The sequence below is a fragment of the Mauremys mutica genome, chromosome 13 (genome assembly GCF_020497125.1).
Source record: "Mauremys mutica isolate MM-2020 ecotype Southern chromosome 13, ASM2049712v1, whole genome shotgun sequence".
Taxonomy (NCBI): domain Eukaryota; kingdom Metazoa; phylum Chordata; order Testudines; family Geoemydidae; genus Mauremys; species Mauremys mutica.
Genome location: NC_059084.1, coordinates 12,251,137 through 12,275,555, shown reverse-complemented (window position 1 = coordinate 12,275,555; position 24,419 = coordinate 12,251,137). Strand labels below are relative to the sequence as shown.

At 39.8% G+C, this 24,419-nt stretch overlaps 1 long non-coding RNA gene across 1 annotated transcript; it reads left to right on the top strand.

The window, feature by feature from the left end:
• Positions 1-591: 591 nt before the first annotated feature.
• On the top strand, positions 592-15,094 carry LOC123348912. The gene is made up of 3 exons (XR_006573281.1): positions 592-704; positions 4,455-4,482; positions 13,580-15,094. It is a non-coding gene; the product is annotated as an uncharacterized LOC123348912 (long non-coding RNA).
• The last annotated feature ends 9,325 nt before the right edge of the window (positions 15,095-24,419 follow it).

Below are 24,419 nucleotides of genomic sequence, written 5' to 3'. Positions count from 1 at the left end.
TGATTGAAGTTAAGCACTCGTTGAAACATTTTACTGAATTGGGGCCTATGCATGTAATTAGACTTTATTAAGCTTTAGGGCTGATCTACACACCAAAGTTATGTCCCTAGACCAGTATAATTAAAGCAGTGCAACCCCCTCAGCGTGGACAAAGTTATACCCATATAAAGGTTCTTATACCAGTATAGCTATTCCCAAATGAGAAGAGGGATATGCTTTACTGGTATAAGGCACTTTTACAATGGCATAACTGCATCCACACGATGGGTTGTACTGGAATAACTGTTTTAGTTTTTAAAAAATAAGCCCCTAACTATAGTTATAGTGGTACAAAAACTGTGTGTAAACCAGGCCTCAAGATTGAATCCTGCTCCCTTTGAAATCAGTGACAAACCCCTCAACAGCCAAGTGTCAGCCATAATATTTCACTCTGGAATTTGTGACTCTCACAAGTGAAAAGCTTCAGCTAACAAACAGGCAATTAATGCTTGGCAGGTAAAAAAAATTATCCCAGGTGGCACCATCTCTTGGATTAACCAATTAAATACTTTTCACTTGAGAGAAGCAGGGCAAGCCCCGCCCTCAGTGGTAGTTTCTCATCTATCTAAACATATGATTCAGGAGCCATGCCCCTGAGACACAAACTCCGCTTGTGCCTGAATATTACAGACATCTCTGAACAGGGACTTTGGAGACCAGGGCAGGTACAGGATAGAATTTTCACCTTCATTCTGAGTCAGAATATCCTGGCTTTAGTTATTTTTGTGTTTATTTCCTGGTATTTATTGAATTTGACTTTAAATTTTTAATGTTAAGTTACAAAAAGAAACAAAAAATACCCTAAGTAAATCTGACAAGTCTTGGGACTTGCCTACACACAGGGGATCTGGTTTAAATTACATTCCTTAAAAATGTAATTTAAAGTAAACCAGTGGAAACCCCTTTGTGGATGCACTTTCATCAGTTTAAAAGTGGTTATATTAGTGTATCTGTTTACCAATGCAAGCTAAACCAATATAAACTGGGTTAAAATCAATTTAAGAGCATCTACATATAAACTTACACTGGTTTAACTAAATCTGTTTAAAATATACCTTTACTTAACCTAGTACAACTTTATGTGTATATACCAGGCTTCAGAAAACTGAGAGCCTGTTCCGTCAGTGTTTGTGCCCCATTGAGAATCTGGAGTAACCTCCTTTGCACCAGTGCATTTGAGAGCATAATTTGGCCCAAAATATCTCCACTATTAGAATGTAAAAGGACCAGATTCTGATCTCACTGAAGCTAATGTGACCACAGGAGGTTATAGGACATGTTAGAAATATTTTATTTACTTGATAAAATCAGGATGTGTCTCAAAGTTCCATATCTTGGTTGCTTTTATTTTAAAAATAATGGTCAATAAGAGAAGCTTAACCACATTCTAAATTTTATGGTATTTTTAAGATGAAAAGCTAGCGGGAGGTTACACAAGTGTAATAAATGTTGGCAGACTGTGAAGCCTCTGGTTTTACGCTTATGTTCAGATAATGAACATACTTCAATTCCCGGTGATTTAGTTCCCCTTCCTCTCAAAAACAATCAGCCAGAAAACACATCACCAAGCACAGTTTTAGCTACTTTGAATGACAACACCAATTTGGAAAAAAGGATGGCACTTCTGAGGCTGGAGAAAACATACCTGGTGGACATTTGAAATGGGGGATATAATGTTTTCGCCATGCTGTGACTCAGTTTCCTCATTTGTAAAATGAGGATTTTGGTATGACTCCGCCTGTAGAGCATGTTGAGAGCTATAGATGAAAACAATGCTATTAGAGCTTAGTAGTAGTTTTAATTAAAATGTTGCCACAACAACTGGAGGCATTCTGATAAAATCCCATAGCACTGGGATTGCAGATGGGCCAGTTCCTCAACTGATGCAGACCAGCAAAGCTCCCCAGATGTCAATGGAGTTACGCTGAGTTACACCAGTTGAAGATTTGGTCTATTGTGTCTTGTATCAGCAGTGTCCTAATGGTGTCTTCATTCCATCACAGTATTTACGAAGTGATTGTAATTAACTAGATGATTTAATAAATGTGTAAAATAAATTATTTTTGGCTTGATAGCAAAAGTTGTTGGCAGCATCTGCTTGCTCAAATTAAACCAATAAGCTCCTTCAATCTTACATTTCCAAACAGGCAAAAACTTGCATCGCCATTCAGTGTGGTAAAATGAAACCATCACAATTTTGTTGTCCGAGTGGATGGTGATGGAAATGGATTTTTTGCTTAGAAACTCTGATTTATTTGCACACAAGAAAGCAGCTTCTTGCTTTTATTGCAACTTGAAGAAAGGAGGAAATGGCTCACCTACAAATGATTATTTACTGGCCAAAATCAGTAGTCACAAGTATACTGTACTCATGCAGACACACACATAAAAATCTGTGTGCATTTGGATTAATTTAGTGAATGCTTTCTCATTGATTGATTTTTGCTCTGCTGCATTCATGTGCATGCTGATAGTTCCCCTTAGGGAAACTATGGCAGTAATGCAGTTTAGAAAAAGCAGTGCAATTATTTTAAGTATTTTCTTTTTAAAGAGTTTTTAAAGAGTTCGACAGCTGTAGTTAATTTGTCTGATTAGTCTGACCTTTCCCCCTACAAGGAAGTAGTTCAGGAAAAGGGATAAATGTGGTCACTGTTTATATAGTTTTTATTATTGTTTATGTTCTGCAAATAGTGGTTCCAATTGCATGTATTTATGTATATTTTTATTTTTGTTAATGTTTATTGTGCATTTTAGAAGTGACATCTAATTTACTCCTTGCATAAGATTTTGATGATCCCAGACTTGCTAGTAGTTCCCACTTTGCTTTTTCCCAACTGGCTCACTGAAACGAATAACATAAATAGAGCAACATGGGAGGAGGGTAGAATAAAAACACACAACAGTGTTGTTTGTCTCTCCTTTTGAAGACATGCCCAGATTTTAAAGGCATCTTATTTAATCACTCGTTGTTACAGAAATCTAAGCCTTTGCTTGTGTTTATAAAACTGAGGCAAGTTTTATAAAGAGTCATTCCTAAATAAAACACAGACCTTATGCGTGGAAATGCTGGAAGGGGTTTAATGCTAACGGCCATGGGAAAATATTAATGGACATGAACAAAATGGCTTTACATATATACAGAAGATGCATCATCCCAGTAATGGGGCTGACCCTTCAGTTCTTGAGCGTTTCTTGGCTGATGGGCGTTTTGCCTGCCTTACGACAGTTGGAGCAGTACCTCTTCTCGACACGTATTTTGTATGATGTAGATTAATTCTTACTGTTGTTTCATTACCTCTTGCTACTGTTAAAATATTACGAAATCATCATTTGTTCTGTCTTGGGTCCTGATCTTGCCAGCACTTATGTGAGTGCTTAACATTTAGATCCTGAGCGATCCCATTGATTTTATGGAACTGTTGATATCCTTAAAGTTAAGCATGTGCATAAGCGTTTGAAGGATTGGGGCTTTGGAGGCCGTTGTACATTGGAATCGAGAGGGGACCAAACTACTAAATTAAAGGAGATTTAGAACCAGTGGTGAGATCTGGGCTCATTTCTACTGCGGTTATCAATAAGCAATTCCAATGTATGGAGATCAGAGCAGGGCTTTGGAGCTGTGCTCCGGCTCTGCTCTAGCTCCAGGCAAAAACCTGTTGCTCCGCGCTCCAGCTCCAGGCTCCGCTCCAAAACCCTGGATCAGAGGGTGACTGAGGGATTATGTCTGTACGTACCCACCCAATTTACCTTCAGACTGGTGGGTGCTGCCTTCTTGGATGGTGCCAGTCTTGAACAGATCTTGTCTAAAAATGATACTTCCCCAAATAATATCACAGAATCAGGGAATTGTGATTGCTAGTTGCTGCAATATCCTTGTGGCACCTTACATATGGATATGGTGCTGTCTATACATCACAGCAGCTTCCATTGGTTTAACATTTTGGCAGCCATAAGTCAGCTATTCTACTAAATTCAATGGGTGTTGCATTAGGCTTATCGTGCCATTAATGAGCATGGTGCTAAACAGATATAAAGATACAGGTGGGGATTTCAGAAGTACCCAAGTGATTTAGGAATGAAAGTCCCATTGATCTTGTGCTGCTAAATCATGTAGACACTTTTGAAATCAGACTTAGGCTCCTAAGTGATTTCAAGAGATGCATAAGTAGTGGAAAGGCAACATGGTGTATTGTTCAGCCATGAGGCAAAGAACCAGGAACTCCTGTTTTATGGCTTTGATACTGACTTATGAAGCCTTGGATAAGTCACTTAATTCTGTGCACCTCAGCTTTCCCATCCCTGGATTGGTGATGATGATGTCTGCCCATCTGGAGTGCTGATGAGGTTTACTATGTTGTTATACATAAAGTGCTACAATGTATGTGTGAATTGCATGTGTTTTCTCTTCATTTTAGCTCCTCTGAATTTGACCCTTGGAGATCAGTAAGTGATATTTTTTTTATTAGAACACATGGTTTACTAAAGTGGGTATTTTTAATACAAAATTATATAATTTTTGTGTCCATTTTCCTTTACATATATTTGTCTAACTAGGTACTTTGATGGCTCTCATCACTGTAGTTTGAGTAAAATATATGAGCTGTGTTGAAAGTGCTATCTATAACAGTTAAATTCTCCCAGCAAAACCTGGCATAACTTGTTTACAATGACTTTATTGCATGTGTCATCCGTGCTAAAAGTACAGATCTTGTCCCTCTCTAACGGCTGGTCCACAGAAGAAGTTGTCTACAACAGCTGCAGAATTCACATGTTTAGCTCAAGCAGAAGCAGCTTTTCTTTTTAGCACCTGATGGCCCAAGAGGGAGGCCATTATACAAGCTCCACTAAATGACCCGCATAAAATGAAATTAACTATGTTCTTATGAACTTTTGAAAATTACACATTTAGCCACTATATATTTTCAGAATGAAGCCATCTGAAATATTATGTACCATGCAGGAAACACATATATATGCATAAAGGCAATAATGTGTTACTCTGAGACAAATAATACAAATGCTGCTATTTAAAATTTAGAGCCGTGTTCTCTAAATACCTTTTAATTAATATGTCAAGTTATAAAATGCTCAGGAAATAAACGTTGCCACAGGACCCAAACCTGCAAACATTTTTGTCCCTTACTTGTGTTGAGGGATCAGTAGTGTCTGTAATAGCAATGGCAGGTCTTGATACTATATTTATTTATGGATTGTGGAAATGTCACGCTGAGACAAATAAATTTTTTTTAAAGGGTCTGTTTTATGCAGAGATTTGTTGGCTTCTGATGATATCCGTGGCACGGGCATTATTCAGAGAGCATTCCTTGACACCTATACAGCTATGACTGGGGTATCTTGAGTGGCTGCCAAAAACTAGACATAAGGTTTTTTGCCAAATGATGATTATTCTAAGACTGAGACCAAAGTTAAAAACCGAAATAAATCAATCGGAGAGTGAATCTGAAAATGCTAAGATGTAACAGTATTTGTTACGTCTTTCTCCTTCACATCCAGGTCTGTCTTTATTATTTATTTTTCATTGTTTGTGCTTAAAAGTCCCAGTTATGGCCCAGGACCCCATTGTTTTATGTGATGAAACACAGAACCAAGAGGAGATCCTTGCCCCAAAGAGCATACAGTCTTCTGAATCACTTGGTTTTAAAGGCTTGGTCGACTAATTGAAGGATGCCTGTTTTCACCCCTTGAGCCTCCCAAACAGACATTACATGTACATTCCTGACACGGGTGCACCAATACCCCTCTGTACATACCATTTGGAAGTACAATAGGGAATTGTGCTGTACCCTCAGTTTGTCTACGATTGCAACAAAACATCCTCGCCTGGCTTGTATCAGCTGACTGGGGCTCAGACTGTGGGGCTATAAAACTGCAGTGTAGATGTTGGGGCTCTAAGACCCTGCAAGGGGGACCCTGCTGAGTCAGGGCTGTAATCTCTGTGCTTCAGTTTCCCATGTGTAAAACTTTTTGTCATTCTTGTTTGTTTAGTTCTTCAGTTCTTTGGGGTCAAGACCATCTTCTACTGTGTATATGTAAAACCCCTAGGACTATGGAACCCCACTCTTCATTGGGGTCTCTAGGCAATACTGTAATAATTATGAAGCACCTTTTAAATCCATGGCCCTTATGTATGGCCATTTGTTTAAGGAGACAAGTTGGGATGTCTTCTTAAAGAGAAGTTTTCTTGCAGGGGAGGGAGAAGTCCTTTTTTATTTTATTTTTTTTCCCATTGAAATCTTAAAATTTGGACCAGCTCTAGAAATGTTTGCTCTCTTCTCAGCCTCTGTGCAATTATCTGAAAAATACACTGTGAGTGGAAGATGTAAAGTTGTGCTCAGCTAGACTTTACTATTAATGATTTCCATCTAAACAACTTTTTACTATTAAGCCCTGTTTTAATTTTTAAATGCCCTTTTCTTTTTGTAGCTGTAAATTTTTTGTCTTGCTGATGATGATCAGAGATGAGTTATGTACCTACATTTCAGAGTGTGGACTGAGTGTGGATTAGTGAGTGCTTGTCACCACAGGAAGATGATTTGCTACAAGAATCTTGCCCAAAGCATGGTAGTAAAGCTCACGTTCATAATACAGCTAAATTAAAGTAATCCCGGGAACACCCAACAACAGTTCAAAATATCTAATACTGTCACAAATTCTTTGTCACTAGCTTAACATTAGCTTGGACTATGCGTGCTGTTGGATTTTCCCTTAGTTACTGGAGGGAATTTGTATTTTTTTTTCCATTATATATGGAGTCTTGGACTCAAAAGCTGCCAGCAGTAGCTCTGGTACGGTACTTATTTGCCAGGAACAGTCACAATGGTAAGAGCTGCTCACTACATTGTCTTATTTCAGCATCTGTCAAAGAAATGAGGCTGATCAACAAAAGAGTTCATTTGAGTGCTTTGCAAAAAAAACTAAGTGCTGGCTTATGACACACAAGGCATAAATTAAATCATAACTAGAGCAAGATTGCTGACAAGAAGTGATGACAGGTGTTGTGAATAAGTTGACGCAGGGGCCACTGCCCTGTATAACAATTGTCAGTCATCGGCCGGTTTTGAGGTTCTTGTCTAGCTAATGGGGAATAGTTACTTGAAATCCATAAAGCCCTCTTATCTACATCCTATTTTAAATATTAATTTATGGCACAAATATTTGCTCTCTCAACAGATACAGAGACACATGTATGATCTATTAGATGTGATTTTTAGTAATATTGCTGTAAGCATGTGCAGTGCCTTGTAAGGACAGGCTTGTGTTAAGACTGGACTGAGACTTTTTGTGTGACCCTGCACAAGCTACGTAATCCTCTGGTGCCTCAGTTCTGTAAAACAGAGATAATATTTCCTTTGTCTCCCCTCTTTAGATTTTCAGTAGAGCTGAGCAAATACTGTTTTTTTTCCGATTCACTGGCAGAAGTGTAAAATGCGGGGGAAGAGGGTGAGAATTAGCTTTGGGTCAAATGAAGCATTTTGTTGGACCAAAATGGAATGTGTTTTTGTTTGGTTTTTGAGTTTCTTGTTTAATAAAATTGAAGTAAAATTCTAAATGAAACATTGTTTTGAATCAAAAACATTTTGGTATGAAAATGTCAGATGTAAAATTTTCTGGAATTTTTAAAAATTGTTTTCAACTGAAACAAGTTGGCAAATCCTGAACTTATGAAATGTTTTAGTTGATGCAAATCTACATTTTTGGGGAGAAGTTTTGGTCAAAAATCTTTTCCTAGCGCTAATTATGAGTGTTTCAGGGCAGGAGCTGTTTTTCTTTGTATCTGTACACACCTAGCACAATGAGATTGTTTGTTTTCTTACTCTGTTGTTACTTGAATTATGATAGCACCCAGAGATCCCAGCTGAGAAATGTTCCTTGCTCCAAAGAGCTTACAGAAGACAGTCAACAATAGTTATTACTATTAGTAATGGCTAGATTAATCGGCTGCTACCAGATGATACCCATGTATCATTATGGACATTTAACTGCTCTGTAATTAATAAATACTGCATGTTGATTTGGGGTTACTGGGACGTTTTCTGTATGAATTTATTAGTTTAGTTTTATAGGAAGCTGTAAAGAAAAAGCAAGCAGGAAGGAAATAATGGGCTCAAGATGAGCCACCCCTTGGTCAATACTGTATACAGACCGATGCCAAAAATATATAGATGCAAACATACAATCTATAGTGACATCTCTGTCTGCAGGATATTGTGGTACGTAATGCAGTTTGGGATACATCAAAAGAAAGCACCCCTGCAGCACTTAAAGATGTTTATAGTTAGAAAAAATTATGGAAGTAAATTTCTCCCAGCCTGACCCCCCTCATCTCTCCAACATCATTCTCAGGAGAAATGCATCATTATTTTTGAACTCCGCTGTATATGAAGTATCATTAGCATTATTCAGTTGCTAACTTCAGATGTCTTCTTCTCTGGTCAGAGCAATCATTATAGGTTTATCCAAGAAGAGCTGTGACAGATGTCACAGTGTGTTACATTCACTGTATGCTACATTTAGCCTCCAGTTATGTACTGCTTCAGTACTGTCTCTAAAAGCATCTTGCGAGTACCCTGCAGTAGAAACAAGTGACAAGGACTTCAGCTATATTTGTGACATTGCATGGACAAGTTTTTAGGATGGTGATTATGATGTGGTAAGCAGAGTGAAACAAAGAAGCACAAGATACCTTGAACAAAGACCGTTTCCTACCTTTTTCTTCAATGTGGCCTTTGGTTTCAGATGAGGTGGGGATTGTTAGTAAAGTGAGTTTGATTGTTCTGCAGTGCAAGGTCAATTTCGCCTAGTGTAGCAAAACTGCAAGCCTCACTTAAGGTGGCCTACAGATTGAACTGTTGCAATAAGAGTTTCTATTAGTTATAAAAAGGATGGAAGGAGAGAAGGAAGCGTGGAAAGATCAAGGTGACCTGAAGCCACATAGGGGCAACCTCAGAGAGTCTTATTAGAGGCGGTTCCCTAGCTGCAAAATGTGGATCTGGATTCAAACCATGCTGAAATTCTGGGCTTTTCCAAACTGAGGGTTTGGCAGGACCAGCTTGTAAACATGGGGAGAAGATGCAAAGGTTTTGTTCATCCAGTTATAGCCATAGGATCCAGTGTGAAGTTCATACATGAATTTGAATACACCCCACCCAAATCTCTGGCATATGTGGCAATCTACAATATGAATGGGTCAAAGGCTGCCATTGCAACTCACATGCACCTGTGTTCTACATTTGCCAGTGTGTTTGCATGAGGAGTAAAATGCTTCCGACTCCAGCAGTAGTTTTACTGATTTGCTGGTGGACCAGATCTTTAGGTGGATGTGATGCTGCATATGTCTGTTGTTCTGTTATAGGTACAGGTCTGGAATTGAAAATTACCAGCAGTCACTCTGCCTTTCTGTTCTTGGTCCACCTTCTATCAAGTGCTCGTGGAGAGGATATTAAATACCATATATGATGTATGAGTAAAATGCAAAAAAAGCACAAAAAAACCCTAGAGTTTACTATTAAATGGCGTCATCAAAACTCTTACTTTCCTGGCCTACCGGAAAAAAGAATGGTAGTGAGAAAGTGGAACAGCAGCATAGACTAATAACTGCCAATATTCTGTTCTTTAGTTAATGCTTTTAAAACTCTGAGGCAGTATGTTCCAATTTCTCCTCTGTCTCTGATTCTAATTACCTATAAACATTTAAAATAAAAAAATTCTGTAAAAAGCTTCCTTTTTTCCAAAATAAAATGTGCCTTAGTATGCTTACCTTTTAGGAATGACTCAGTCTATAATATATGAGAAATCTGGCCAAATGATCCTTCCTTCTCCCAAGATGCTTCCTTCTCCCAAACTAACTTCATTCTTCTGCAAAGCCACTTGTTGGTTGATGCTTTCTAACGAACGCTGCTGTTGTTCGTTCCTTAATTAGGAGATCAGGAGAATTCCTTGGCTTGAAAATTAAGAATCACTATGGCTTATTTTATCACTAAAAGATCACTTCTACAACTTCCTCCAGGAAATTGCAAAGGGAAGTCATTATCTGAGCGGGGGAAACCCAGCTAGATTGTACAAGTGAACCCCAGATGAAATGCATACTATGTCAGGAGGGGGTGGTGAGGGGTGTTTACTAGGTCATTTATTATGTTCTTTTTTAAAGTTTCCTTTTCCACGATTACTTGTTGACCTTAATTGTTTCCATGCCCATGAGATAAGTCTTTGTACTTCCTACTGCGGCTTAGCAGAGAGGTCTGGGGATTGCTCTGCTAATTACCTTGTATTCCTTCATTTCCCTTGAGTATCTGTGGCAAGCCTATTCCACATATGCTACCAAAATCCATTTTAATAGAAGGGTCAGCAACGCACAAGCTGACGACATATGTTTAGCTGCATTCAGTATTCACTGAAGCATGCCTATCACATTACAGAAAAGGAGAAGGTCAGTACAAAACAAACAGCTTTTTACAAGCTGTGTAGCTTAAGGATTCTGTACGTTTTGGAGAAAGGAAAATAAGCTTGTTGTTGAGCTCCGTTCTCTGTCTAGGGTGTGTTGCATAGATTTGAAATGTTCTTAAGCACCCAGGACAACCTGTGTTAAAACGCTTCTCTGGCGCTCTATGTTCATGGTAGAAATAAAGTATTAGTGGGCCAGATCCTCAACTGGGGTCAATTGGCATAGATCCATTGACTTGAATAGCTGAGATATCGGCTTCCACAGGATCTGGCCCAGCTGTCTCTAAAGAAAAATCAAACCAGTTAGAATCTTTTCTAGTTTAAAACAACAAACAGTCTTGAGATGAAGAGGTTTGTCTTTAGTCAGGGTAAAATAAAGAGTGGCTATAAATATTTGCTATGTAGGTAGATATTTAATGTACGCTATGTAATGCAGAGCAACTAGGTCAGTGTCTGTAACCTTTAGAAAATTACAGTAGCATCAGGAGTGTGTGTGTGTGTGTACACACACATGCACGCACACCCAAACAATACTTTGAAACCAACCTGAAACTAGGTGGTCTGGAGGAGATCTTCCAAGGCACAAAGGGCAGCTAGGCACCTGATTCCCACTGAAAGTCTGTGGGAGCTGGGCATGCAACTCCTTCTTATGCATTTTTAAATGTACCTCCTCTGGTTCTTTAGAGATGCTGACTGCACATGGCCCTGAAATAAATGGGAGATAAAGATGCTCATTGTTCCACAGCACTGGGCCCCTTTGTAGCAAGGTCTATAAATAGCTGTGTGTCTATGTCCGAAATGATGACATGTAATTACATGTGTGTAGTGTAGCTGTGTCGGTCCCAGGTATTAGAGAGACAAGGTAGGTGAGGTAGTATCTTTTATTGGACCAGCTTCTGTTGGCTTGTCTCTCTCACCAGCAGAAGTTGGCTTAATAGAAGATAATACCTAGACAATGACTGCTTGTGGCAATAGCTATGAAATAAATCCATATCCCCCTATTGTTTGTTTCTATTACACTATGATGCCCAAAAGCCTTGATCAGATTCTAGCCTGTTGTGCTAGATGCTGTGTAAACAGATACTAAGAGACAGTTCTTGCACCAAAGGTGTTTGCAATCTAAATAAAGACAAGAGATAATAAGTGGATGTAACAAATGTTAGAGGGACTTGGGGAAAGAGCATAAAGGTAACATTGATGAGGACATGGTTATGTGGTCTAACTATGAGTACAATTCACATTTTAAATTTTGATTTGATTTTTTGGAATACAGCTCAGGTGAGGAAATAGCTTGGATTTTGGGATGCCAACCTTGTTCACAAGAGCAAACACCCCCGAACAAATCCCAGGGGTTTAAATGATGCAAGGGGTAATTTAGGGCCAGATTTTTCAAAGCACCCGACAGTTCCCATTGAGAACAATGCTGAACAATTTAGAAAACCTGGAGCCATCTGTGGGTGCTGAGCCCTTTTGAAAATCGGGTTCAAGAATTGTTCAGTTTTAATATTTTACTAGGGTTTAGGGTCTAATCCTGTCAGGTGCTGAGCACTGCCTGCAATATGATAAGTGCCCTCAACTCTCCTTGAAGTTAATGGGAGGCGACAGGTCTCAGGGTTTCTTAAGATCATACCCTTGCAAATACTTTATTTAACAACACAAAAGCACTGGAACAGTCGCTGTATTTGTTCTATCTGAATGGGCCAAGTTTTATTCCCAAGTTCCATCTAAGCGTTTGAAATATGTAGCAATGGGCCTTGTGTGATCACAAAAGCTGATAATCCTGGGATCCTACAGAAAAATTGCTGTCACTGAAATGGATGCAAGACTTCTTTTTCCTCAGGGAACGCAAACCCCTTCCAATGAGCCAGTCTCTTTGTTTGTTTGTTTTTTGTTTTAAATAGCTGTTCAAAAACTGCTTTTCAGCCAGCTGACTAAAGTCAGACAAATGGTTTCAATAGCCTTTTGGGGGAAAGTTTATATATAAAAAAAATAAGTTCTTGGTATAGTCAATAAATGTCCGATGGCTGGCCATGAAATCAGAGCAGAGTGAGCTTCAACTGTGGCCTTTATTATTGTGTTTAAACTTAGAGCAATTTTCCCTCAAAAGGTTTTACTTTTCTCCACTGACTGACACCTCCACTGATACAATTTGTCTCCCATACTCTTCCCTATATTAATGGTTTCCACAAAGACTGAAGTCACACTTGTTTTCCTGGTTGAGAAACCAATTGGAAACAAAAGCTAATTGATAGGATAATGTTGCTTGCTGTTTATATTCAGGAAGCAGGCACCATAGTTAAATCTAAGTAAACATATGAAACAATTCTGACAGCAAGACTCACCTGTTCCAAGAAGCATTCAAGCTACTGTCAATTTAATTACTGTGAAGCGTATAAGGTGCAGTCCTGGCCCAGTAAGGGAAATCAGTTTCCCATTGACTTCAATGGGGACAGGATTTCCCCCAGAGTACAAAATTGACCCTATAAAATATAAGGGTGAAACGAGCCCCTACACAGAGCCCTAGAGTGGGATTTAAGTTCATGGGCCTTGTTCTAGCCCTCTGCACACAGGGGTAAATTTCACTCTAATACATAGGTTTTTATTTAGATGAGCCCATTCTGTCCTTGTTCTGTCATATATTGTTTGGTGTTATACTGACTTGAGCATTTAGACTGCAAGATTTTGTTTTAGGGACTTTTGTTCTTTGGCACATTCACAGTTTGCACAGCGCGGTTAGGATGCTTCTGGTAATCCACACTGGATGAAAGGGTGGGAAGGTTCGTAGGGTTCCCTTCCAACTCCCCCATTCAGCATTGACTGGGGAACAGCATTCCCATGAAGGTGTAAAAGGGCTCCGCTCTGAGAGGATGGGACTTTATAAGAAAACAGATATGAGTTGATCTTGCATGCTTAGACGATTTTACTGTGACGCTCTGCCAAGAAGCCTGAGGCACTGAAAAATTAACTGCTAGTATTATAGTATCATGATGTTTCTAATTCCCCAATGAGTCCCATATTTGTTTGCTTTACTTTGAAGTGTTTCATGTCACCAGTTTATACACTTTTTCTGTATTTTCAGGAAAATAATCCCAGGGGGGAGATTTCCAGATGACAGCGGCAGAGAACTGGGGCCCAGACTTTGCATTTTCCTTCTGAACTATGTAAACTCTATTTTAGCTGTTTAAAGGCACCTATCACTGTGGTATCTAAGCAAGTATTGAACAGAAAGCAAGTCAGTTTCTGGCTGCTTTCCCTACAATTTTGAAACTGAAAAGACTATGTAGCAGTCAGTAGTTAGGCACAGCCCAAAGCAACTCAGCCATAAGTCCCTTCCTAGCAGTTTTCCATCTACTTTATTGTGTTTGTACAGTGCCTAGCACAAGGGGTCCATGACTGGACCGCCTAGGTACTCTGATAACAGGAAAAAAATGTTTGGGGGGGAAAAAAGGACCATTCTCTGGTTAACCAGCAGATACTGAAGTTGTATAACGCTCTCTGCACCCTTTGCTGCCAGTTGTATTCCTGAAGGATGCTGGATGTGTTCAACTACCTTCTCACATTCTGGCAGAGCGAGCTTCCAAATTGTTTGTTGCTGAGATTCCACAAGCTAAACAATCTGGCCCTGTCTTTCCCCAAATTGAGCCCTAGCTGGTGGCCAGTGACCTACTGCTTGGTGAGGTCACTGCTGCCTGTACCACACTTCAAAAAATTCTTATTCAGAGTTTGCTTTTCTGATTTTTAACCCCCTGCTGATTTATATCCTAAAGCAAATGTGTTACTATTTCAGCTGCTCGCCTAAGGCCCTCCAGTCTTTGCTACCTGGCAGGCTTGCTAGTTACCCTCCATTCGCCGAAGGGAAAACAATACAGTATCATCTATCCTTCCCCTACCTAATTTGTTTAAGAAAACCAAAAGTGACTGCTGCAGTTAATTAAAAGGTACTGTCTGATGTTTTCAAAAGAATGCTCCCCTGACTTTCTTGCCGGAGGCAGGTAAAATGGATGTGACTGACAGCCTGGTTGCTGGTTGTGAGTTTTAGAGCAAAGATGCAGTCTCAGCTCATATGAGTTGCCACAGGCGACCCTGCAGGTACAATGTGGCACGAAGAATGAAATGATCTGGAGGAAACCGGTAAAGTCATCTGAGCGTGGGTGGTTGTTTTTTAATTAAATCTAACCAAAATTTTTCAGATCTCAAAACCTCTTGGGTTCACTTCCAGTTAGAAGAAAAATTGTGGATGGCTTCTTGCTGTAACTATTAATTTGCCCATCCCTCACAACAAAAACCAATAAGGGAGATCATTCCCAGATCCATTGTCTTATGTAAAATGCTGGCAATAGACTTAAATAGACTAAGAAAAAATCTAATTTTCTTACCCGTATGCTTAGGTACCCTGGTGTATTTAAACTCAGCAGTGAATTACACCACTCAGAGTCCTATTACATAGTTCTTTGACCCAGACCAACCTTGTATTTTTCTTTTCTCTGTTTTTTTCTGATGGCACTGTAAATGGTTTTTGCGTGCTACCAAAGTCATGGTTATAGAGCATATAAAAACAGGTTACTATGTTTATTCTCCAAGTAATCCATCTGTATCAGAACAATCTTAACTCGACCACTAGGGTTTCACGTTGGGATGAATGTTGCACTACCACTTCTGATGTAAAATGCTTATTTCTTTGTAATTTGTTTATTCTGTTAACAAATGTATCATAAAGCATCTTACTACAGTGATCTGATCAAGATAAATGCTATATTCCAATATTTTTAAAACTCACCTTCTGTTCACGAGTGTTCACATTTTCATTTTACTTTAAAAATTCAGAATTTTAAAATGTCAAAAAGTGAAACATTTTCACCCAGCTCTATGGTTGATTGAACAATGGGGAAAAATCTTCTTTATTTCAAAATTTTGAAAAATTGCAACTGGCGCCTAATGCAAAAGTGTTTAATAGAGCTGGTTAAAAATTGTAACGTTTTCAAGAAAAATGTGCATCTAATTTCAAATGTTAACATTTTTTTCAAACCATTCTATTCAAGTATTGAATAGAAAACAAGCAAAACACACCCACAACTTCAAACAGAGGTGGAAAAATGATGATGGTGCTTAAATATAATTTAAAAAAAAAAAGACCAAATTTTTGTTTTCCAGTGAGATCCTCTACCTCATATTTTAGCATCTTTCAGAAGGAGAAATGTGAGAGGTGATGTGAAGTTTATTTTAATGGCAATTAGATCTGGTGGAACAGGTTTTTAAAAATGGTTAATATTGTTATGAATAAAAATGCTTTTGAGTTCAGTTTGCTGTTACATGTGAATCAGTCGTCATAATCTGCAGGTATGGGGATACTAACTATCCATGAAAATGTTTACAGGGCTCAAAATTTTCATAAATTTCAGAATTTATTTATTTATCCAACATTTTTATTCTGAAATTTCATTATTCATTAGGCCCCTGTTTAAAAAGTTTGCCATCCAGTCCAAAAGCACCAACCATCTTACCTAATTTAGGTGATCCAGCACAGAACACAAATTATGAATACCAAATATACATATAAATACCAATATCCATATTGAATACATATAAATAAGGATATTTGCAGAAATCAGCATTATTTTACAAACTGTTCACTAATCACTAACGAAGGGGATAAATTCATAATACTACTTGTTCAAAACAAATTAGGGTGACCACATATCCTGATTTTTATAGGGATAGTCCTGATTTTGGGGGCTTCTTCTTGTATAGGCACCTATTACCCTCAACCCCTGTCTCGATATTTTACACTTGCTATCTGGTCACCCTAAAACAAACACATAGAAGAAATTTGTCCTATCCAGAGACCAAATGGGAAGTTAAATTCAAATAACCAAATGGGATTAAGAGCTCTAGGGGCTAAGGAGGAGATCCATGCATCTGTAATTAGAAAAATCAGTGTCCAGATGTTTGAGTGTGAGAAGAGGAGGCTACAGGGACAAATCCTCTATTGAAATCAATGGAGCTGCACCAGTTTGCACCACCTGAGGAACTGCCTTATACTATATTACCAGTGTTATGAGCACAGGCCACTATCTGCATATATAGAACTGCAGCTGCTTGCAGTCCACCTGCATAAGAAGCAATGAAATTTCTTTGCAATAAATAGTTTTGACTGGACAATAATGTTGTACCCGTACAGCTGTGAATAATTTTATGCTGTGCTGAATGAATTGTAGCAGATGTTTAGCAAGTGGGTCAGCCCCTTCTTCCTTTCTCCTGATTTTTATCATCTGTGATACTAAGGTGAGCATTCATTAGATCATATTTGCGTGTGCATAGTTAGACTGGAGAGTCAGAAATCTCAGCTCGTGGACTATCACCTTTATCACTGATTTCTTCAACACATGTAAAATGTGGAAAACTTACAGCCCAATTCAGTCTGCCATCCCTGCAGTAAATCTTTTCGAGCCCATCATATCTTTCAGCAGCAGTAGCAAAACAGTCTATCAAAGAGCAAATGTCAATCAAATGATCTTTCACCCTCTCTGGATCACTCTAAGCAACGAACGCCTGTTAAGATAACCATGTTGAATCCAGGTGGCCCTGGCTGGGGCATCTAACAAATAGGCTTTATATCAGTCCGAGGCCTTCTGAGTATGTCACATTAGTATTGAGCCTCAGACAGATTGCCCCCCGACTGGCAAGGAGAGAAAATAGTGAGTAAAAGAGCAGTTTAGAATCCAGAAATGACTCACAAATTCCATTTAAAGATGAGATATCTTTTTCTAAGCTTAAAGGACAGAGCTTCTGCCCGCCGGGCACATTGCAAATTTTTGTCCATCATTCTAAATATTCTTGCTTTTCTCCTGTGGGTAAATAATGACTTGTAATACCAAATTTAGAGATGGTGTCAGTTGTACCGTAGAACAGAATAATGCAGGGGGTAATTATGCTTTAGGAGAATACCAAAAGCAGCAAATGTACTGCTTCCTTATTCCCATAACTACTTTCACCAACATTATAATCTTCAGCCACCTGATAGTGACTTTGTTATATTTGGGTGTATCAAACTGATGAGACTGTAGGATGGTGAGAAGGGAACCTGCCTCCCTTAGTAATCGGGGCAAGTAGATGAAGACAGATGTGCACAGCCATTTCCTGCAAATTCATGGGTTTCAGTTCTGCAGGGAGCCAGAGGTTAAAAAGTAAGACTAAAGAGATTTGCTATAGATCATCTCAGCTCCTCATCCTGGAGTGTCTACTGTGAATGGGCGGTTAGCGGTGACGGGGGTCTTGGCCTGTTACTAAAAGTTGTGCAGCTCAGCAACCATGAACGCAGCCTGCCAATTGGGAAATGAACCTTTCCTCTTCCTTTCACCAGGAAGCAATGATGCTACAAGGGAAATGTAAAGTTCAGATGGCCATGCTCTTTCTTCCTTGGTTAAGCTCATGATCTCTAATGCTAGTGAACAAGCTTCTTTTGCCAATAGATTATTTGTTTGTGAGGAGACACTAGTGAAAATGGTGTAAACAGAGGACAAGAGCAGTAAGGGCAGTGTGGGAGAATTACACAATCACTAACAGGTCACTCAACAGGAGGTAAAAATGACACCCTCCGTGTCTGATCTTGAGTGAAGGTTGATTGGTCTGCTAAAGCGAGAGAACCTCCAGTACCAGTTTCACTTGGGATTGTAAATCACAGGGAGGGGGGAGAAATAACCTATTAAATTATCTATCCATTTAATAATGTGGACTGTGATCCCCTGATAAAAGATATAAACTGATAACAGATGTTAAACTTCTCTTCAGCCAACTGGCCAAGAAAGCCTGAAGTATTTAAACACCTGCCATTTGAATGGCCTGTTAACCAATGAGAAATCTTTTTCTTCCCTCCCCGCTCCCATTTCCAGACTGCATTGCTGTGAGTCTCATGCCATTTGGATTGTTTGTATCTTGTCAAACCTGTTCAACCAATGTTCTGTGTTTTTGTTCTTGTTAGGAAAATTGCTGCCCTCTTCCGGTTTAAAAAAATACCCAAACATTTAAATGTGTCTTAAGGAGGATGTCAGTTTCAACATACTACAACCCAATATGAAACTAATTAAATCCTAAACAATAGTTTGGCTTAAGACTCAGTCAGAAATGAGGGCAAGCGGTCCTTCCTAGGACAATAGGGTTGGATCCAAATGGTGTTTTAGAGACATCCTGATCAACTATGTGTTTAATGAGATTCATGCAATTTCGTTCTGAAAACAATAACTTTAGCTCTTGGTTGCATAACTCATGATATCCAGTTGAGGCCCCCCCACGTACAGAGTGTTCCACAAAAAGGAATTCCAAAAACTTTTCAGCTTGACTTAGATAATTAAAACAAGACCTGGGAAAATCACCAATATGTTGAGATGCATTTTAAGGGGTCAGGGTGCGGAGGGGGTTCAGTAAAACTCTTCAGGGCAGGATTAAAATATGTTGTTGTACTATTTCCTTACCTGATTTCAAAGATAGGGCCCAATCCTGCAAGGTACTTACATTCTTTCTTGAGGGACTGAGCATCCTCAAATTCAACTGACTTTAATGAGAGTTGAGGGTGCTCAACACCTTGCATGATTAAGCCTCAGGAGTATAATGAAATAAATATCCATGTATTATCTATATGGATACTAGGCCCATAGGAAACACTGAGATTGCTTCAGGTTTAAACTGATTTATGGCTCTCATTCTGCATAAAATTGAGAGAGTTCCTCAACTGCTGGAGATGGAGCTCAGAGCTGCTGAAACTCATCTGCAACATTCGTGGGTGGGAAGCACGGAATGGTTTGGCAGAAGGCACTTCAGGGGAACTTTCATTTATTGCTTTGCAAGCAAGAGAAAAATCTTCTATCCTACCCCCTTCCTCCCCCAAACTACAAGAGCTTCAAACAGCAATGAGAACAGCACCATGCCACTTTCTGAAAAGTTACCACCAGAGGGCCAAAATTTACTGTTTAATCCTTTACTCACGTGGGTAGTCCCATAACTTCAGTGGGATTAGTCCCTTAATAGACTTATTTATGCTGATTTTAGAAAACAAGTCCCTGATGTGCAGCCACATCTTTAAGTTGGCTTTCCTCCCTACCACTTGAGAGCAGAGTGATTTAAGAAATTCTTTGCAGATCCAGCTATTGCTTCCTAGTCAGATAGAAGACAGTAGCAATTCTATATAACTGATGATTTGAGAACTAAATGAAACCTTAATACAAACAGAAACTGTAGCTCACACGGCAGATATGAAGACATGGTAGGTGTATCTCTTAGACATTTATTTAGAGTCATGTAAATGAATCTTTAACTTTTTGTTCATAACTTCCACTGAAGAAGTGGGCTGTAGCCCATGAAAGCTTATGCTCAAATAAATTTTAGTCTCTAAGGTGCCACAAGTACTCCTGTTCTTTTTACTGATATTGGTGTGACCACTGTTCTAATATAAACATTCTCTCATTTAAAATGCTCATCTTTCCTATGTTGCTGTGGTGGGACAATTGTGAAGGTTTCATTATAGGCTTCCAGGAGGTGAGGAGTGGGGAATCCTCATCATTGGAGGTTTTTAAAGCACTGGTTGTACAAACATCTGCTGTCAGGAATGGTCTAGGTTTACTTGGTCCTGCTTCAGTATACTTGATGACTTCTTGGGGTCCCTTCTAGCCCTACACTTCTATGATTATCCGTGCACTTCAACTATAAAATGGTATTTACCAGTTACAGGCCAGATCCTGCTTGCATCTCTCACATTAATAGGATTTAACAATTAGGTGTACGTGGCCTGAGCCTTCCAGGTTCTGAACACCATGAAATTCTGTTAGTCTCTAGCATCCTGCTAGTCTTACATTCCCCTATAGTAGCTTCTATTAAAAAAACAAGTGGTTTAATTAATAAATAAATACAAAAGAAGCACCCTACTTTAAAATAAACCTGCCATAGTGTGGTTAGGGTGGATGCATGTGTATAAATATATCTGCAATGTTATTCTCAGTAACAGAAGTTAGACACTTGAATCCAAATTTTGCAACATGCATGCATCTATTGAGCATACCTGGTTTAGTTGCAACCTGCCTCAGTAAACCCGTTTGAAATTTTTTTAATCAAATTTGAAAAATGTTGAAATTTCTCTTGTTTTTTGACCCACTGTAGAGCTAGTTCAATTTTTTTGAATTACTTTGCACAATATTTTTTTCCCTGACCAGCTCTGTCTTCCTTGTCTGGGTGTAAGTTACTCACGCGCATCTAGGCATGCGGAATCACAGCCCACAGTGCACGCATCATGGATTGGCATGGCTAGCTGGGTACCCACAGAAGGGCACTTCGAAACAAATGAAAATTTTAGCCCCGTTTCTTTCCAAAAATTGGTTTTGAAGAACTAAAGTTAACACAAGGGGAAAAAGAGCAAAGAAACATTTACTGTATTATTGCTCTGGATTTCTGTTAGGGGAGGCAGGGCTAGCAGGTAGGTGAACAGACTTAATAAACCCAGGAGGAACTGGGTAGTATCCATTTAAATTGTTTGAGCCATCTAGTGGTGCTCACCACGTTCTGTGTTTTAGAAGCTGCCGGAAACCAGCCAGCCAGAGCACCAGAGCTGGGCCTTGTATATTTGTGTATATGTACTAAACACCGTTATTTGAGACCTAATTGTGTGCATAGGGTTTTCTCCACCTTGATTTTGTTGTGTAAAGAGCAAAAGACACAACACTTACAATACCTAGATATGAATGAGCCCATTTGAAAGGTAACTTCCAAGGGGAGCAAATCATTCTAGTGGTTAAAGCAAGCTATTCAGGGTACGGAAACCAGGGACTGATTTCTGATTCTGTTGCTGACTTGCTATGTAACCTTGGACGAGCTGATTAGCCACCCTGTGTCTCAATTCACACATCTGTATAAAGGGGGTTACTTTATAGCTATGTCTACCATTGGAGCTAGAGGTGTGATTCCCAGCTTGCATAGCCTAGTCACACTAGTTCTCGATAAGCACCAAGAATAGTAGTGTCGCTGCAGTAGTATGGGCAGCAGCGCAGGTTAGCTGCCATGTACAAACCTGCCTGGACGCTCTGGGTCCGTAGTCAGGGCGACTGGCCAGTGCCACTGCGCGAGCTACCGTGGCTACACTATGCGGTATTTCAGTGAGAGCTAGTGTGAGTAGGTCTGTGCGAGCTGGGAATCCCATCCCTAGCTTCAAGTGTAAACATAGCCTAAGTTTGTAAAGCACTTTGCCACTTCTACTTTAAATGTGTTGTGTTCATGCAGAGTCCGGGTTGTGGTATTTGTGATTATGCCATTATATGGCTGTTCTAGTGCTGAGATTTTTTATTTTTAACTTGAGCTTGTGTAATGAAGAGCTGCTCTTTTGGCCTCTCCTCCTGAACTAGCTGGATTTCTAAGGCCAACTTAGCAGCCAATGTAGGGGAAAGAGAGAGAGAGCCATTTGCTGCTTTAGAATTCTTCTTAGTGACTTCAGCCCACCGTGCTTGTGAGGCTCCACTTTTTGTATTGGGTTGAAGTGAAAAATAGCAAATGTTCCCCATGAAATTCCTCCGACCGTACTAAAACACAATTGTAACTTTCCCAAATTTCTCCCATGGGTTCTGTATTGAAGCAGTAGAATGGTGTCCTGATTAGTGGCGGGAGATACCATAAAGCTTTGGCGTTTGGCTGGGCCCCCAGAAGTTTGGCTCCTTGTCCAAACTATTAAGACCTGCAAAACTGGCCTCCCAGTCTTTAAAAGCAGGTTGTGTGGTGAGATTTCTCACACCTGCTTCAGGTCAGCTAAGTGGTTCCCTGGCAACAACTTTCATTGCGGGGGTGGGGGGGGGTTGCTTCCAGTCCCAGGATATATTTGCAATTTAAAAATGATTGAGATAGAGATCTGAGCTACAGTGTTTGGACTGGAACTTCCCCAAAGCTTGGGAGTACTTAGATCTGGGATTGTGGGAAATTCAGGAGTTGCGCTGTGTGTGTGTGTGTGGTGGGGGTAGAATCAGAATTTTGGGTCAAGAGTGAGACTGGCTTTTATTTTGTGAAGTGGCTCACCCATCACTTACAACATTCCCAACCTGGATATTTATGTTCTAGCCACGCTTGTTAATCAGTTGCCTAAACTATGTATAGGAAAAGCAACAACGTGGCTCTTCATGCTGCCGGATGCCGCTGCAGTGATCTCAAGCATAAGCTGTAGATTTTTATCTTTTAAATTGAGCTGTCCCTTGGGCACAGCCGCTGCCCCTGTCCACTGCTATCCTTGTCACCAAGCTGTCCTCCGCGCTTGGTGCTGCCCTGCCGCAAGGCTTGAACCATAAGGCTGTGTATGCTGCATGAGGAGTATTACAGTGGACAAGGCCAGAGATCAAGATTTGGGGTCCTGGGGATATCTTGGTTTAAAGGTAATGGGACTGGGACTGTACTTGGGAAGGGCAAGAGACCAGAACTGGAATAAGCTGGGGCTCAGAACAGTGGTGTGTGTGTGTGGTGTGTGTGTGTGTGTTCCATACGATTAAGTATATTCACCTTCAGTTATTTACAGCATCAGGGAGCAGTGAAGATGCACTGCAAAATAAGAATGATTTTAGAATTCTTTCCCTGACTCCTCTACCGCCCTTTTCTGTGGCTTCCCCAGGTTCCAGCTCCCAGGGGCTTCAGCTTGCACAGAATGTAGCGGCTAGGCTTCCTACATGTTCAAGCAAGTTGGAGCACATCACCCCCACCCTCAAATTCGTCTCTCTAATTTTAAGGTGCTGCAGTATCCTGTGACACTATTACACGTTCCCAGTCATATCAGGATCCAGTTGAAAATGGTCCTATGCAGGTTTTTAAACCCTTTACGGACTTGCCCTAGCCGACTGGCAGACCTTGAGCCAAGTTTATCTCTAGTGTAACTCCTCTGAAGTTGGGTAACTCCACTGAAGCCAATAGACTTGAGTTAGCCACCTTGCTGTAAATTCCTCGTGGCTATAAGGCACTGTAATTTCTAGCTCAATGTAGCTAGTCGAGGTAAGCCCATATTGTTGACCTGGACTAGCTACATGAAGGTAAAAAACCACCTGTCTCTGTTAGGATTTTACAGCGAGAGATCTAACTCAAATGAGCTCTCCCTGTAAGAACTCTCTTTTTGGCAGTGAAGATGTAGCCTTTGTTAGAGCAGTGATGAATCTAGCAGGTGCTCAGATCAGGATCTGGATTAGGTTTAAGGGAAGGTTTTGCTTTGAGGTTGAATCAGGGATAAGGTTTAGACTCTGAATCAATGTTGGTGAAATCTCATGATTTCACCTGCTCATTTGCTGTTGATATTTAACCCTTTCAAATCAATATGCAGATACGGAGGTTAGTAATGAAATTTTGAAGGGACTAGAGAGGAAATCGCGAGTCCATATTTCCCGGAACATCATCCCCCTCCGCCGCAGAATTCCATTCCAAACGTTCATTGGAAAAGATGGATTTGTCACGGATGCTTAACCTGCTTGGGGTGGGAAGGGCAAGTCAGCAAGGGTTTCTATTACCTGGCCATGCGCTGCTGTCAGTTCATATTGCAAAATGCCCCTTGGTATCAAGTGAAGTACCTCCATCTATCAAGGGGAGAAGTAGGTGCAAAGCTACCACAATATATGCAGGTAAGAGGCACTTGAAATGCAAAAGAAGAGCGGTAACTCAATACATCAATTAAATGTACCAAAATAAATCAGATCAACTTATACATCAGTTAACATGTTTGTGAGTGACTCTTTTAAAGATGCCCTTAAGAGCCTGGAAAAAAAGATTAAGAATAGAAAACTGTGGCTCCTTTATTGATCTTGTTACTATAGATTCTTGAGTGTTCCCCCTTCAGCAACAGAATGCATTGCTCTCATTTTTGAAAGCTAAAAAATGGTCATCCCAACCCCCGATTTCTGTTTGTTTTTTTTTAAATATGTTGT